This window comes from Xiphophorus maculatus, chromosome 8, assembly GCF_002775205.1.
Source record: "Xiphophorus maculatus strain JP 163 A chromosome 8, X_maculatus-5.0-male, whole genome shotgun sequence".
Classification (NCBI taxonomy): domain Eukaryota; kingdom Metazoa; phylum Chordata; class Actinopteri; order Cyprinodontiformes; family Poeciliidae; genus Xiphophorus; species Xiphophorus maculatus.
Genome location: NC_036450.1, coordinates 14868814 through 14883257, shown reverse-complemented (window position 1 = coordinate 14883257; position 14444 = coordinate 14868814). Strand labels below are relative to the sequence as shown.

Here is a 14444-nt window from a genome sequence, read left to right as displayed (position 1 = left end):
CACATAAACAGTTATTACACACAGTTTTAAATGCCTATAATTTCATAATAATACTTATCGTCTTCACAGATAATAGAGGATGAGCAGGAGAGATAGAACAAAACATAATATTGATGATGATGGTCCTACAAAGGATAAGGAGGGCGTACGCTACATCAGGGCTCTGACAGTTTTAACCGCCTCAGCCAATGTTTGTCACATTCAGCATGCATGAATTCTTGATTCGATGTGCCTTAATTGATTCAGCTCTGCCTGTCCCTGTCTGTCTGTCTGCCCTTTCTCACTCACTGCAGTTTTCTGACAATCTACTATTACAGTTCCCTGTTCATCTGCTGATGCAAGGAAGGCGGGGAGGACGCAGGCCAAAGTAGACACATTGTAGGAAGAAGAGCGGCCATAGATGTTGCCCTCTTGTGACCTCCTCTGTGATATAGTAAGCCTCCAAATGGCAGACATTATGGAGGATCAAGTGCTTCAAAGTGTGCCAAGCAAAGATGAAACCCTACAGGACTCATACATGATGAACAGTGTTTTTTTTTTTAGCAGGAAAAATCCATGACGTAGCCACCATGACACCCACACCCTGGAGAGCAGGCCTACCACATGTTGCATCAAGTAGCCGAGAGGTAAAGTAAGAGATATTAAGGGGCGAGGCTTCTCTGAAAGTAGTTAATCATTACAAAGTACTGGTTTATGGTTTACACTTGATACACTTGCATCAGTATTTGTTTCATTTTTATCAGTATTGACAAAGGTTTACTAACCGTCAATTTTCATCTCATCTGTTTACAGATTTTGATTATGGGCTTATAGAAGTTCAATTTTTTATTTGGGGTTAACATGCCACTTTTAGCTCACTGTGTCCTGTTACCATGGTGTTTTGATCAAGAGTGGCAATTGCATCTTTCCTACAGTGTATATCGGGGTGTGTGGGCGTGTGTATGTGTGTGTGTTTTTGTTTTTCACAGAAGAGTTGTTGCTTTACACATTTACCTTGGTTGTTCTCTAATGAGCCCTGCCAATCACAGCCAAAATTGATTTCCTTTTCCTTTTATTGTCATGGCAGAAGTATGCACCGTTTTGAGTGGTTCCGACTACAAGTGATGCCCTTCTCCTCATCTCATCCTTGGACTCGGTGAACAGTGGGACCTGAAAGGGATGGACAAAAAACATGCTTCATAAACACCTCAATCTGTGTGTGCATGTCAGAAGGGCTGATGGTGGTCACAAACCATTTCAAGAAGGAACACAAATGTGTGTAGGAAAAATGTCTTCTTTTTGTTTAGTATGTCATTTGTGATATGAAAACAATACAAGTTAATAAGATGATGTATATAGTGATGAGGAAACATGGTGTTTGTTTGCATAGTGAGCTAATCTCTTCTCATTCTGTGTGAACACAGGTGAACACATGCTGCCATTTGGTCAGAGATTGTGGCATATTCAAGATATGGGCAGATAATGCTCTGGTTCTATTCATAAGGAAAGCTTCTTCATGAGTTCCCCATCTGTGGGACAAGGTTTACTACCCAATATGCCACTTATAATGCTGCACTGTGAGACATTGCAGGAAGAAAATATTGTGGTAATTTTATACTTTATGTTATTTTGCTGATTGTTGTTCAGCATTTTCAGTCATCATTTGGTAGGCCACTGCAAATGGATTCAAGCAGACCTTTAAAGACTGGTGAAGTTTAGATTTTTACAAAGACAGTCATATTTTGAGCTGAATGTCTAAATATATTTAAAGTATTGTTTGGGACTATGTATAGAATATATAAAATGTTAGACATTTTTGTTTACATACATGGAAAGAAAAGAGCTTCTCCGTTTGCTTTCTTAATAATTATAGATACATTTAGTCTCAATTTATTTCTCACATTTCTTGAAAAATGTCAGGCAAATAAGAAGAAAGAGGTTGCTTTTTTTACAACAAGCACAGCAAAATGTACAGAACATGTCAAGTTAAAATTTAAATGCATGCTTGACTGCTTTTAAATTGGGTGCCGCTGATATCCAGCCATGATGTTAAGACTTCCTTGACGGGTGGTAAAAGCCTGAGAAAAACTTCTTCCAGGCAAAGATGTAATCACAGTGTTGTGTTCCTAACCCGCTCCACTCCAACCCCCGCACATTATGCTGCTGTGCTGATGTCACATTGATTATGCTGATCATAAACTGCCTTTGTTTGTCCCTCGCTTTCCTCCATCAGTCATCTGTCCGTGGGGATGAGCAGAAGTCACACTAAAAGCTCCCTTTTTCATGTTTTCTGCATTTTGAGGTTGTGCGGGAAAGATCATTCGTCCCACTGGAGGCAAAGGCGGCTCCCCTTTTTCTATTGCACTCCAATATATTAATTGCTTTTTAATGTTTCCCTTCTCTCCTGAAAGTTGCTGCTTACTAACAAATCAACAACAATAAGGTTCTTTTTGCTGCAATTGGCCCCAGCCTGGACTAAAAGGGTATCCAGTCACTGAATAATCCATGTAGGGTGCATTGGAATGAAGGCTTCAAGCTGGTAAAAGAGGAGCTGAAACAGGAGGCCATTTGGCTTTCTTTTCTCTTCGTCCCAAGTGTCTTCAGCTTCCAGCTGTGTGCATGTCACAGAATGGGATTATGGTGTGAGCAAGAATGGAAAGATGTAATACTGATCCAACTAATCCAGCAAAACCCAATGAGCCATTGTGACATTCCACATCCCTCTTGAGCAACAACTTTGGGAAAAATTAGTTTTTAGCATTCATTATTGATCTGGGAAATGTTTGGTATAGCTTTTTAGAGAAAGTGGAACAATCTGTTATGCCTGAAAATGAGGAAAACAGATTGTAACATATGTGAGCAAACATTATATTTTAAAGAAGAAATGAAAGAAACTTCACTCATTTTTCATAAACATAGAAGTTGCTTTCATTTCCCGCAAATATTGAATGCTTATCTTTTTTTTTTTTATATACAGAATTGTGTATTTTATTTTCTTTAACAAATAGATTGGCCCCTTCATATATGGAGTCAATTCCGCATTTTATCATATTAAAATAACCAACTTCAATGTTTTTGGGGACGCTTAGAGATTTGGGATATTAGTCCTACAGAAAGCAGAGCAGTGAGAAAATCTGTTACACATGGTTTTTCTTCCAGTTGACTTTTTTCCTAGTCGACATGTGTTGAGAAAGAGTATGAATTTCCATCAAAAAACATCCTTCTAAAACCATCCCAATGGAAAACGGTGGTAGTGGCAGTATAAGGATCTAGGGATGCTTCTCTTCAGCAGGGAACAGAAACGAGGAGCTAATGCAGGGCAATACCTGAAGAAAGCCCGAGGCTGAAAAGACATGTTGTGTTGGTCTATCACATAAAATCCTGGTAAAACACATTGAAGTTTGTGATGTCTCAAAACGGTATAAAGTTCTTGAGGTGTAAATATATTTGTGTAATATAAATAGTCACTCTGACATATTTAGGTAAAAAGGTTAAGATTATAACACCTAACTGTACGTAATGACCATCTTTTCGGAAGGCTAACACACTCACTATATAAGAAACAGGAGCTCTTAGTATTGAAGCTCACTAATCTGGCACTGTAACACGATTCCTAAATCAGACTACTGTATTATTATTATTTGCAGTATGAATTGATGACACTTATTTTATATTATTTCATAACATCAGCAGGTTGCTCCTTGCTGAGAAGTTTTGTCCCAACAGAAAACATACACACAGGTTTACAATGTTGCATGTTATTTCTTTAAATTTCAGCTGAATTTTCATTTTGAGTATTTCTTTAGAAAAATAACCAAAAATTTCCTAACTTGTACTTTACCTAAATCACTGGTGATTGTATTCTTATCTTTTACTCTAATAAGAATATGGTGATTCCAGTGGAAGCACGTTCTGATTGTCTGTAATATGTTTTGGTCTGAGAAACAAAAGCTAAATTTTGTTAGTTGTTTGCATTCAAACTTAAGCCTCAACATTGCATTGAGTGAGAAACACAGGGCGCAGAGGCAAGTGTTTGGAGCTTGAGTTACAGGGCCAGCATCTGCCATCCGGCCATCAGGCCCTCATATCCATCACTGGCCGATGGTGTGGTGCAACCCAGCGTTTGTAAAAACACCCAGAGGAAATGGAGTCTCTGGGCCAGACAAGAATAAAATTAGCTTGATGACTAAGTTCCTCCTTGGGTCCCAGTGGGAAAAGAACTCTGCCATTTGTTTTCATTACTTCCCTTGGCTGCATAAGGGAGGACAACGTGTGTGACTGTGTTTGTGTGTATGTTTGGTTGGAGTAAACTAGTGCGAGTATATGTATTTGCCTGCTCACAACCCTGCAAAGAAACAGGAAAACATATAATCACCCTAAAAACTGAGCTTTTTGTAATTTCCAGCCTTGTGTGGGTTTAATCAAATATATTTACTCATAAAAACACCACTTTGATTCAAACCCTCAGCCTGTGTATAATATTAGTGCTTGGTTCATAGAGGTGACATTACTGTTTGGAACTGTTCCACCACCCCTCATGGCATACTATATTGGCTTTGGCCACTTTATTGCATTTGCCTCAGAATATCTAATAAACACACAAAGGTTATAAAAATTGATCTGCACACAAATGTGTTTCCATTCATTACCAACGCAGTGACCTAAGCCAAGTTTTTCTGAGCTAGATGTGGCTTACCCTGGACAGCTTCTGTTATGCTAAAACATAAACATATGATATACATGTAGCATTAAGCTATGTTCAACTGTGTGCATAAAGGTTTAACCTATCAGCATCCTAATAATTTCAATATTGTATCAAAACCTTTGCCGATAAAAATGCAAGGATTCAAAGACATTAATATTTACTTTGGCATCATTCAAAAATAATTATGCTTGAATTAAGGAATTAAGAATAAACATAGGATTTAAATAAATAATTTTTAGACAAGATTTTGGGTGTCATCTGCATAGAATGAGAACTTGTCATGGGTAAATCTGAAAGACTGACTAAGAATATTGTCAAAGTATGCTTATTTGGAAAAATCTATTCCTTTGGATTAAAACTTCAGGTCTGCATTGTGCTACATTGAGATAATGTTGGAAATACTGAAGATTATGTTTGAAAAAAATAGCTGCCATTAACTCTTCCTTTCATTTAATCTCTTTAAACAGAATAAATCATTTGGACATAATAAGAATTCAAAGGGATCACTCAAAAGGCATGAAATAATTAGTGAGACTGAAGCTAATTATTGATCTAAGCAGTATCATCAGAGCAGAGGAGAAAAATAAGGCAAAAACAAAGCAAATGCAATCATTTTAATTTAAAAAGTGAATAACAAGTTATCAGTCCCAACTACTTTTTGAACTTAGAGTGGCAAAATGACCTTTGAACTTTACTTCCTTAGAAATGCAATGCGGCACTTTCGGTGATGTTTTTTAGTTTTTTTTACACACATTGTGAAACTCTCTTACACTGAGCTCTCTCACACACACACACCACAGATTAGTTCCAGCTTTTACCCAGGGTGCCTGTTAGGCCTGAAGTGAGGACATCTTGTTGTTCTTTAAAGCATGTAGCATTAACACCCTTGCCCCCTGTGTAAACCCCGAGTACTGACCTACACAAGAGGCACTCAGCTCTTTGCAACGCAGCAGTGTGCAACTCATAGGCCTGAGTGCAAATATAACAGCAGGCACCAACACTTTACAGCCTCTGCTCCACTGAGGAAAGAATCAGTAAAAGGGGATATTGAAGGTGAAGTAAAAGTAAAAAAATTTAAGTCAGTATGACTGCGTTCTGGGACATGAGTAGAGAAAAAAGTCATTGGGGCTTGTCTTAAATGTGTGAACAATGATATCAGAATGAAATCAGAAATCAGTCATTTCTGATTTCTAACGTTGTCTTGGACTCTCATGGACAGAGTCACATTTACTACACATAGGGCAGCTGACACCTTAGTCAGATAGTGAATAAGCAAAATGATGAAATAATTCATTTTAGTGCAAATGCTATCTGATTTATTTAATCATTTACATATTTAAACAGATCCTCTAAAGATGTGTTTGCTTTGACTGTGGCTTTATCAACCATTTTCTTTTATCAGATTAATACGGACAAAAAATATTTTGGAAATTCAAAATTTTCAAAAGTTCTGAACTTGTCTGCCATATTCCTTCACAATTAAATAGATATAATACAAATCTATAATAAAATCTTATAATGAAGTCAAACTATTTGAACACTGTTTCTTAACATTTATATATATATATATATATATATATATATATATATATATATATATATATATATATATATATATATAGTGCTACATTTGCAACATGCTTTGAATTTTATGACACAAATGGAAGCAGAAGCTCACGTCGCAACACTGCAATCTATACATGTCAGCTGGCCATAGAATAATGCAATTATAAAAGCATTTATGGTCAGATAGAGGGAGCACAGATATCGGAAGAATTGCACAACTTCCTAGAGCCATTGTTGCTGAAAGGGGGAAGTGATTTTCTCTAATGTATCTCTGTGTTGTGTCCTTGTCCTCCTGCAGCTGGCCTGGACAGACACAGTTCGGGGATCCTGCAAAATTAGGGTCAAATCAAATGCGTGTATGTTTGTTTGTGTATGTGTGTCTGTTGGACTTCAGCAGAAAAAGCGAGAAAGTGTTTGCCATCGACATGGAAGTGAAATAAAGTATAAAAAACCTCTGTTTCCCCAGTTAAACATACCCATGGGAGGAGGGAAGGAGGGACTGAGAGGCAAGACAGAAAGGTTATGAACCAACAGTTCTCCTGCAAGGAACAAGATTTACAGCTACCAAGTCCTGAGAGCTCTACCATGCTTACTTCTATAGCCAGTTAAAACAAATTGGAGCCATGTTTCAGTCACCCACATTCTTACATCTCTCATCCATTTGGGTTGGGCTTTTGGCTACAGAGCTGTTTCTTTCTTAATTTCTCTAAAACAAATACTTTCCTCTTGTGAGGTAATTTTTGTCTGGAAAGTCCCCACCTCCACCACAAACTTCACCACCCCATATATTCTACTCCCCCTGTGTGCTTCTCTGCAACTTATTTCATTTTTGCAAAGGACCTGCAGGAGTGTTAAATGGAAATATAGGCTGTCTATCAACATCAAGCTTTAGACCTGAATACTGGTCAAAAACAAGCAAAACTGAACACCTACAGCAAACGCAAAACTCTGCATCACAAGGCTGTCTGGGACTAGTGAAAGAATAAGAGCACATAAATTGCACACACAGCCTCTCTCTCGTCTATGTCTGATTGCAACGTTGCAGTAGAAATCTTGTGTAACCCGATATGCTGTTTGATTTGGGTTGAAATGAGAGTGACCAGCATCAGGCGGAGGAAACAGAACAGGGGCAGACGATCTTCAGGGGCAGGTATGGGGTCATTAGAGTGTCTTTTTCATGTTGCAGATTAGAAGCAGATGTCGGTGAGATTGCACCACCAGTGTCATCACTCAACCCACAGCTCCATCTTCATCCATACACATAATAAAAGCACCAACAAACATAAGACAGCATTATGACATGTTTATTGCTATTTTAAACTATCCATGTAGCTACTCTGTAAGAAAAGAGTAAAGATGACTGATGTGGAATTACAGCTAAATTATTTTATGTGTGGAAGAGTGGTTTCTTGCACATGTATTGAAGAAGAAAAAAGGTGAATGTGATTGCTAAGTCACTGGAGAACTGCAGATCTGGTGGGGTTTTCCTGATTTTATCTACCCATCCTGAGGGTTGAAAGAAAAAACTGTGTTGACCAATAACTGGTTCATGGGGAGCCAAGGCTTATTCCCAAACATGGTGCCTAAAGTGTTGGTCCAAGTGGTTTTATCCAATGGCTACTGCAGATCAAAAGAAGTTAACGGTGGTTTCAATATAAAGGTGTCAGAATACACAATGCATCTTACCATGTTACATAATATGAACTGTGAACCAATGACAGAGCCACAAGGCAGCAAAATTTGGAAATGAGACCATTGAAGAACAAGGTCTGATGTGATCAAATTTTCTTACATATCACATGGATATACATGGATATATGATAATGTGTGCTTTACTGACCTCTGAAAAACATTGCACTATGGTGACCTAATGTGTCTTCCTGGATACATCGGGTTCTACAATGTGAAAGTTATTTGCACATATACCGGATGCCTACAGATTCTTACAAAAGATCTACTATAGACCTTTTCATTGAAACTATGTCTGGGACAACAAACTTGAGCAAGTTCTCAATTGTCTGTCCACAGTTGAGAATCTGTGGGCAAACAAGTCTGATCAACAGATGCTCCACATTTTTAGCTTACAGAATATGGTGCTAATGCTTGATGCCAGGTACCACAATACACCTTGCAACTCCTAGTGGATTCCAATCTTTTACAAGTCAGACTCAGCAAAAATGGTAACAATACATGATTTAACTGGTGGTCATAATGTTATGTCTCATAAAATTATTTCACCAAAGTGTCGGGAGTCAGAACAGTTTCCCTGTTCTGCCTCTTATCTAGGATGTGGATAGGGAATAGTTTTCGAGATGAGGCAAGAAGATCCATCATCTGGTTGAGCTAACCATGAAGAGACTCTAAGTAATTCAAGAAGACTACCATCTACTTGATATTGCATTTGACTGACCTAGGAACACTTGTGGCACTGCCAGCTGTCTGGTCAGTTGCTCAATCTTGCCTTTTTTGTATGTTAATAGAAGCTCTCGGTTTCAAAGCTTTCACATGAGACATTATAGTCAGGTAAAGCAGTGCCTGCTTTTCCATCCCCACCATGAAATTGCCATGAACACTGAAGTATGTCTTCCCATAACAACAAATGTAGCAGAGCCTGATTAATACTGATGACAACTGATGTTTTTTTTTAAGTTTTACTTCCAAATGCCTTAACAGTAACGTTCCAAAACTGTTTGTTTTGATTCTACTGAATCTCAGAGCTGCATTCAACTTCGTTGATAATTTCCTGATTGATAGACTGAAAATGCGAGTGAGGTTGTCAGGTACTGTGCTAAACCTGGTTCAGATCTTTTGTGGAATACCAAGGGAGTTTTATCCTGTTTAATGGTTATTAATATATTCAAACAAATATAATTGGGGTTGCTGAAGGCAAAATTCTCTGGCCACTTTTAATTAATATGCTCCTGCTAGCTCAGACCATTGAGCATTACAACATTTCTGGCAATATCTATGTTCATGATGTATAATTTTATAACATTCTATCACCACTTTACAGTAGTCCATGACTCAGTTCCAACAATCATACAAAGTCTATTCTAATACATATCTACTACAATCTTATTAACAAAACCAAAATTTGAGATTTTACATGAAATATTACTCAAAAATACAATGCACGCTTGTCATCCCAGATTTCAGAGTCACTGTTCAGGTATGGACACCCCTCAGGTTAAAGTTTTTGCAGGACCAGAACTAAACAAGGGGAAGCAATACTTTTCTTATATGCTCTTCAGAACTGAAACCAACTTTCTGAAAACCTGAGACTCACAGAAACTATTGCCTCTGTTAAATCAGGGCTGATATTGGTACTTTTTACCTCAGCTGTCCCGATTTGTCCTACTGGCTAATGCAGTTTTTAAAATATAATTTATCTTCCTAAAACTATCTTTTTAGGAAGAAGAAAAAAATACACAGTCTAAGAAAATTCCTATTACTAATCTCAAATGTTGAATCAGGGCTTAAGATTTGTAGACCATTTAGTTGTAATAAAACTAAAAAACTTTAATTAATCCAATTTTAGTGGTGCTTAAAAGTCTGAAAACATGACTGAATAAAACAAAAGTATACTTTTGTTTTATAGCACTTTTGTCTGTAGCACTTTTGTTGTGCTATAGCACAAACTTGACTTTTTTTACTCTCCAATATGATAATAGGTACACTGTTGCTTAATCCCTCTCTTATGGCCCTAAATCTTTAGAGAGACCCACCCCCAGCAATGACCTCAGCGCCAGGCACCTCCGAGGGCCCTTGAAGTGGTCCCTGTTCTGGAAGATAAATGAAGTGTCTAAGGACCTGCTGTCTGCAGAAAGCTTATTGGAGTACTTCTGAACGCTGATGTAAAGCATCTAATCCTGAGTTTACTCGATCCTTCCCATGTACGAATGTCTGAGTATGTGAGCATTTAATGTATGAACAAATAAGAGGGATAACGTACATGTTTGTTAACCAAGCCTACAAGTGGGAAATGGATGCGCAAAGCCCGCTTTCCTAAGATGTTTGATCTCATTGGCAGAGCTTTACTGCGTGGTGTATGTGCTGAAGACAGAAGCCCAGAGGGTCCAAACTTTGTGTGAGGAGAAGAGGCTGAACTACACAGTGCTTATTATTCCTGACAGAAGCCACACTGGGGCTGTGAATACAGTCACAGCTACCGAGAACAATACCATATCCTGACACTACTTCATTATTTTGACCATTGTAGCCAGCTAGTGGGGCCTGACAGTTTTATTCTACTGGAAGTCATGAGTCTTGACCCTGTAGGTCAGAGGTAACTTGGGATCAACTATGGTTGTAGGCACTTGTAAAGAATTTGTAGTCTTATGAATAGGGAAACATCTTTGTTTCAAGAAGATTTTTCCATGTGTTTCATATGACATTTCTGCTTGCTGGAAATGTGAAGGAAAACTAAATCCTTTTGCGGAAAAAAATACAAAAATAGAAAAAGATCCATTAGTCTGGTTCCATAAGTGTGCACTGCCAGCCAATCATTAATTATCAACCAATTACCAACTATTATCAACCAATATGTTAATAATTTTGATTAAAGTACATGAGCTTGCCACATTGTCACCTTGCAAATCTCCATCTATCAGATTATGAGGACATTTATTGTCAACTCTGACAATCTGCTATTGAACAAACACCTAAACATACTGGGTCAAAACCTTTAAGTATTTCAAACTGTTCATAATTTTTTCACCTTGACAAAAACCCTAGCTCTATAATATAACCCCAAAGTATAATTCTGTCACCTCCAAGTTTCAGTGTGGGTATGATGCTCTTTTTATGCCAAATTGTACATTTTGTCCCAAAATTCACACCAGATCACACTTCCATAACAGCTATTTAAATATTTTAGCCAGCCATGGATGTTTCCCTTAACCCTTTCATGCATAGTGGTCACTACAGTGGACAGCTATCTAAAAGCCATTGTCCTGTACGTCTTGTGGATTTTTATGTTATAAATGCACACAGACCACTGAAGTGGACACTAATGCATCATAAAATACACTATCAACTACTGACCATCAGCTGCAAATGCAAGAAATAACTTTTTATTAAATCCAATATGGCCGACAGACAAAAAAGCATGCCAACCGACCCTGTCCCTCCTTCTACTGTAGATGAATCTTGCAGGTAAAAAAATATATGTTGTGTCATCAGATAACCCCTAAAGAACAATACTACTGATGTATTTTTCAAATAACAACTTTGTATTTGGAGAAAATTACAACTGATTACCTAAAATAAAATTATTATTATTTTTTTTTTGCAAATTGTTTTTCCTACCCTTTTTTTTATGACTTAAGAAAATCAAAAAAGAAAATTGGAAAAAAAATCCTGACACAAAGGATAATAATTTATGAATAAAAGAAAAAAAACTTCAGTCTTATAACTTTGTCCTTTAATCCAGAAAAACATAGATAATAGGAGATTGCACACATAGAATCTAACAATAATTTCCAGGACCTCAAAGACAATTCACGAAAAGATGCTTTGTTAGATGTTTTGAATTTTTATATATTTTTCCTCTAATAAATATTCTTTTTTGTTTTTAAATTAATATGAAGGGGTAAATAAAAAGTATTTATGTCAAAGAAACTTTTCATTGAAACAGAATTTGTTTATTTTTAATAACCTCTGTATGAGAACAATTAGTATCATTTTTAATCTGTAGTAGCACTGGAGAATATTTGACCTTGGAAAATGTTTTCTGGTTGCATTCATGAAGTAGAACGTTGTGAGATGTGAGAATTTAAGCTCCTTTGTGCGTGTGTGTGGGTCGGTGTGTGTGTTTGTTGTTGGTGTGTGTGTGCTCTGAGATCAGAGAGTCGAGACAGTTAAAGTTCCAGTCAGAGTCCAAAGGTGGGAGAAGATTTAGAGGCGCTGCTGTGGAAGCAGACAGCCTGGTGGAGATTAAAGAACTTAAGATAGACGGTCATTCAGAGAAGTTCAAAGAATGGAATAATAAAGCCCCTGCTGCTGCTGCACTTACTCTGCACATAACATTTTAGCAATTATCAAGCTTATGCTTTTATTGTTTGTTCAATTTCTTTTTCAGTTGGATTATAAGATTTAGAGTTTGGAAAAACAAATCAGTCATGTAGTATTTGTAATATTTTCTCTGCTTCTTAAAGTTGTAACTATGACTATGCACAATGTTGCTTTACCTTTTTAGGTTTGTCTTAATGTAAAAAAAAAAAAAAAAAGAAAACATGCAGGAAAAATACACTAATTAATTTCAAATGCTGCCTGTTAGAATTTATATTTAGTTTCAAAGGATAGTTCTGTCCCCTCTTATCTCGTTCACAACACAGCGACTGCATGCAAGCCCCAAGAGCTTTCTGAGAACAACCCTAGAGACCTGGAGAGCACACTCCTAAGTGACTCCCTCCAAGCTCTTGACCCAGCAGTACAGCATGTAGATAGCTTTAATTAGGGAAACTGGAGCCCACAAACAATATAAATTTTTTTAAAGAACTTTTGATAAAACCTCTTCCAAGTGGTTTGTTTGGATGATCAGATAATTTAATGGAAGTACAGTTGATAAGAAAAAAGTTCACATTGAGTTCAATAGCTCTTTCACCTTTCATTAGGTTCAGCACAGAATTAACACAAAACATCATTGAGCATCATCAGTTCACCTGTGTAAATTACAATCTCAGTGTTTTGTCAGAGTTTTAGAGCCTTAGGAGATTATATATACCCCTTCAACTTTTTTTACGTCAAGCTATAAACAGAAATGCCAATGTATATTTGGGGGGGATTTGTGCAGAAGAGCAGGTGAACATGTTTTATTCCATGATTGCCCTGTATTTAGCTCCATCAGTATTTACATCAACTCTGGTAACCTTCTCTATCCCTGCAAAAGAAAAGCATCTCCAGAGAAAATGCTACCATCACCATGTTACACATTAACCTTATTGGCTTTTTCAGGGTGACGTGCAATTTAATTTCATTCAGATTTTCTTCCATATTTTAATTATATTTCCCACATGGCCTGTAGCCAATTGTAAAAGGAATATCTGTTTTTTATTTCAATAGTGGCTTCCTTTTTAGTATTCCTGCAAAAGCGCCAAATTTGTGAAGTGTACTCTGATTAACAATTGTCCCGCGAAAAGGTTCGCTCTGCTGAGCTGTGGATCTAGAGCCACCAGAGTTAAAATGGTCCTTGGTGTTCATTGTGCTTTTTGTTAATTAATTGTCCTTAAACATCTGGAACCATTGCAGAACAGCTGGATTTACACTCATATTAAATTACAGTAGATATGGTTGGACTCTTAATTCTGTGACTTCAACAATAGGTTTGTGCCACAGGATTTTATCTTGGGTTATCAGAGATAATTGGGCTGAAAATAAATGGGCATCCCACCTTTTACGTTTTGATTTGTAAAAAAAATTAGAAACAGTACATTGAATTCCTTTAAAAAATGTGTTTAACTGTGTGTTAGTCTGTCATTTGAAATGAAATCATCACAACACATTTTAAGATTGACATGTCACAAAATGTAAAAACTTGTTGACATCACAAAGCCCAAAATCAAAAATTGTGCATCTTGGAAGGATTTCAAATTCAACATATTACACTTCTTGTATTTGAAAAGTAAAGTAAGCAGAGGAGAATACAGCTCCTCTGGTATATTTATTTCATAATATGTATTTATCACTCCAAAATCAATGTCAGTTTTGTTTGCATTCCTTTATAAAGAAAAAATCAGCAAGATGTAATGTTGTGGAACTACTTAATATCCAGAATAAGTGGGTCTCAGTGAAAACAATTCTTCATATTCAAACTGAGGCCACTCTAGTTACTTGACAAGAATGATGATTTGGGGGCAAACCAATCATGTGCTAAAACAGCCTGCCCTAACAGCAATTACTGATGCAGCAAAATGTAGCTAAAAGCCATTTATTCATGTTTATTCCTCCTGATAGCCTTGACCTGTTCCTGCATTCTGGATTTATGTGTAAAAGCTGCTCCCTCCGACCTACAATTAACCTTATTGAAATCAGGACAATGCTGAGTCTTTTGCGTTTCTAGATGTCTCGCAAGTGTGCAATGGTGTGTGCGCACGTATGGACGCATGTATTTATTCCCACATCCTCTCCCTCCCTTCTTTTTTAGTTTCTCCATGTTACTTTTCAGCAATTGAAATCAAGGTAATGACTAGGCAAG

At 37.1% G+C, this 14444-nt stretch overlaps 1 long non-coding RNA gene across 1 annotated transcript in view; it reads right to left on the bottom strand.

Annotated features, from left to right (window-relative positions):
- Nucleotides 1–1003: 1003 nt before the first annotated feature.
- Nucleotides 1004–14444, bottom strand: part of LOC111609578 — a 55107-nt gene continuing 41666 nt past the window's right edge. The window contains exon 3 of the long non-coding RNA XR_002753192.1: nucleotides 1004–1149. This is a non-coding gene — a long non-coding RNA (uncharacterized LOC111609578). The remainder of the gene's footprint in view (nucleotides 1150–14444) is intronic.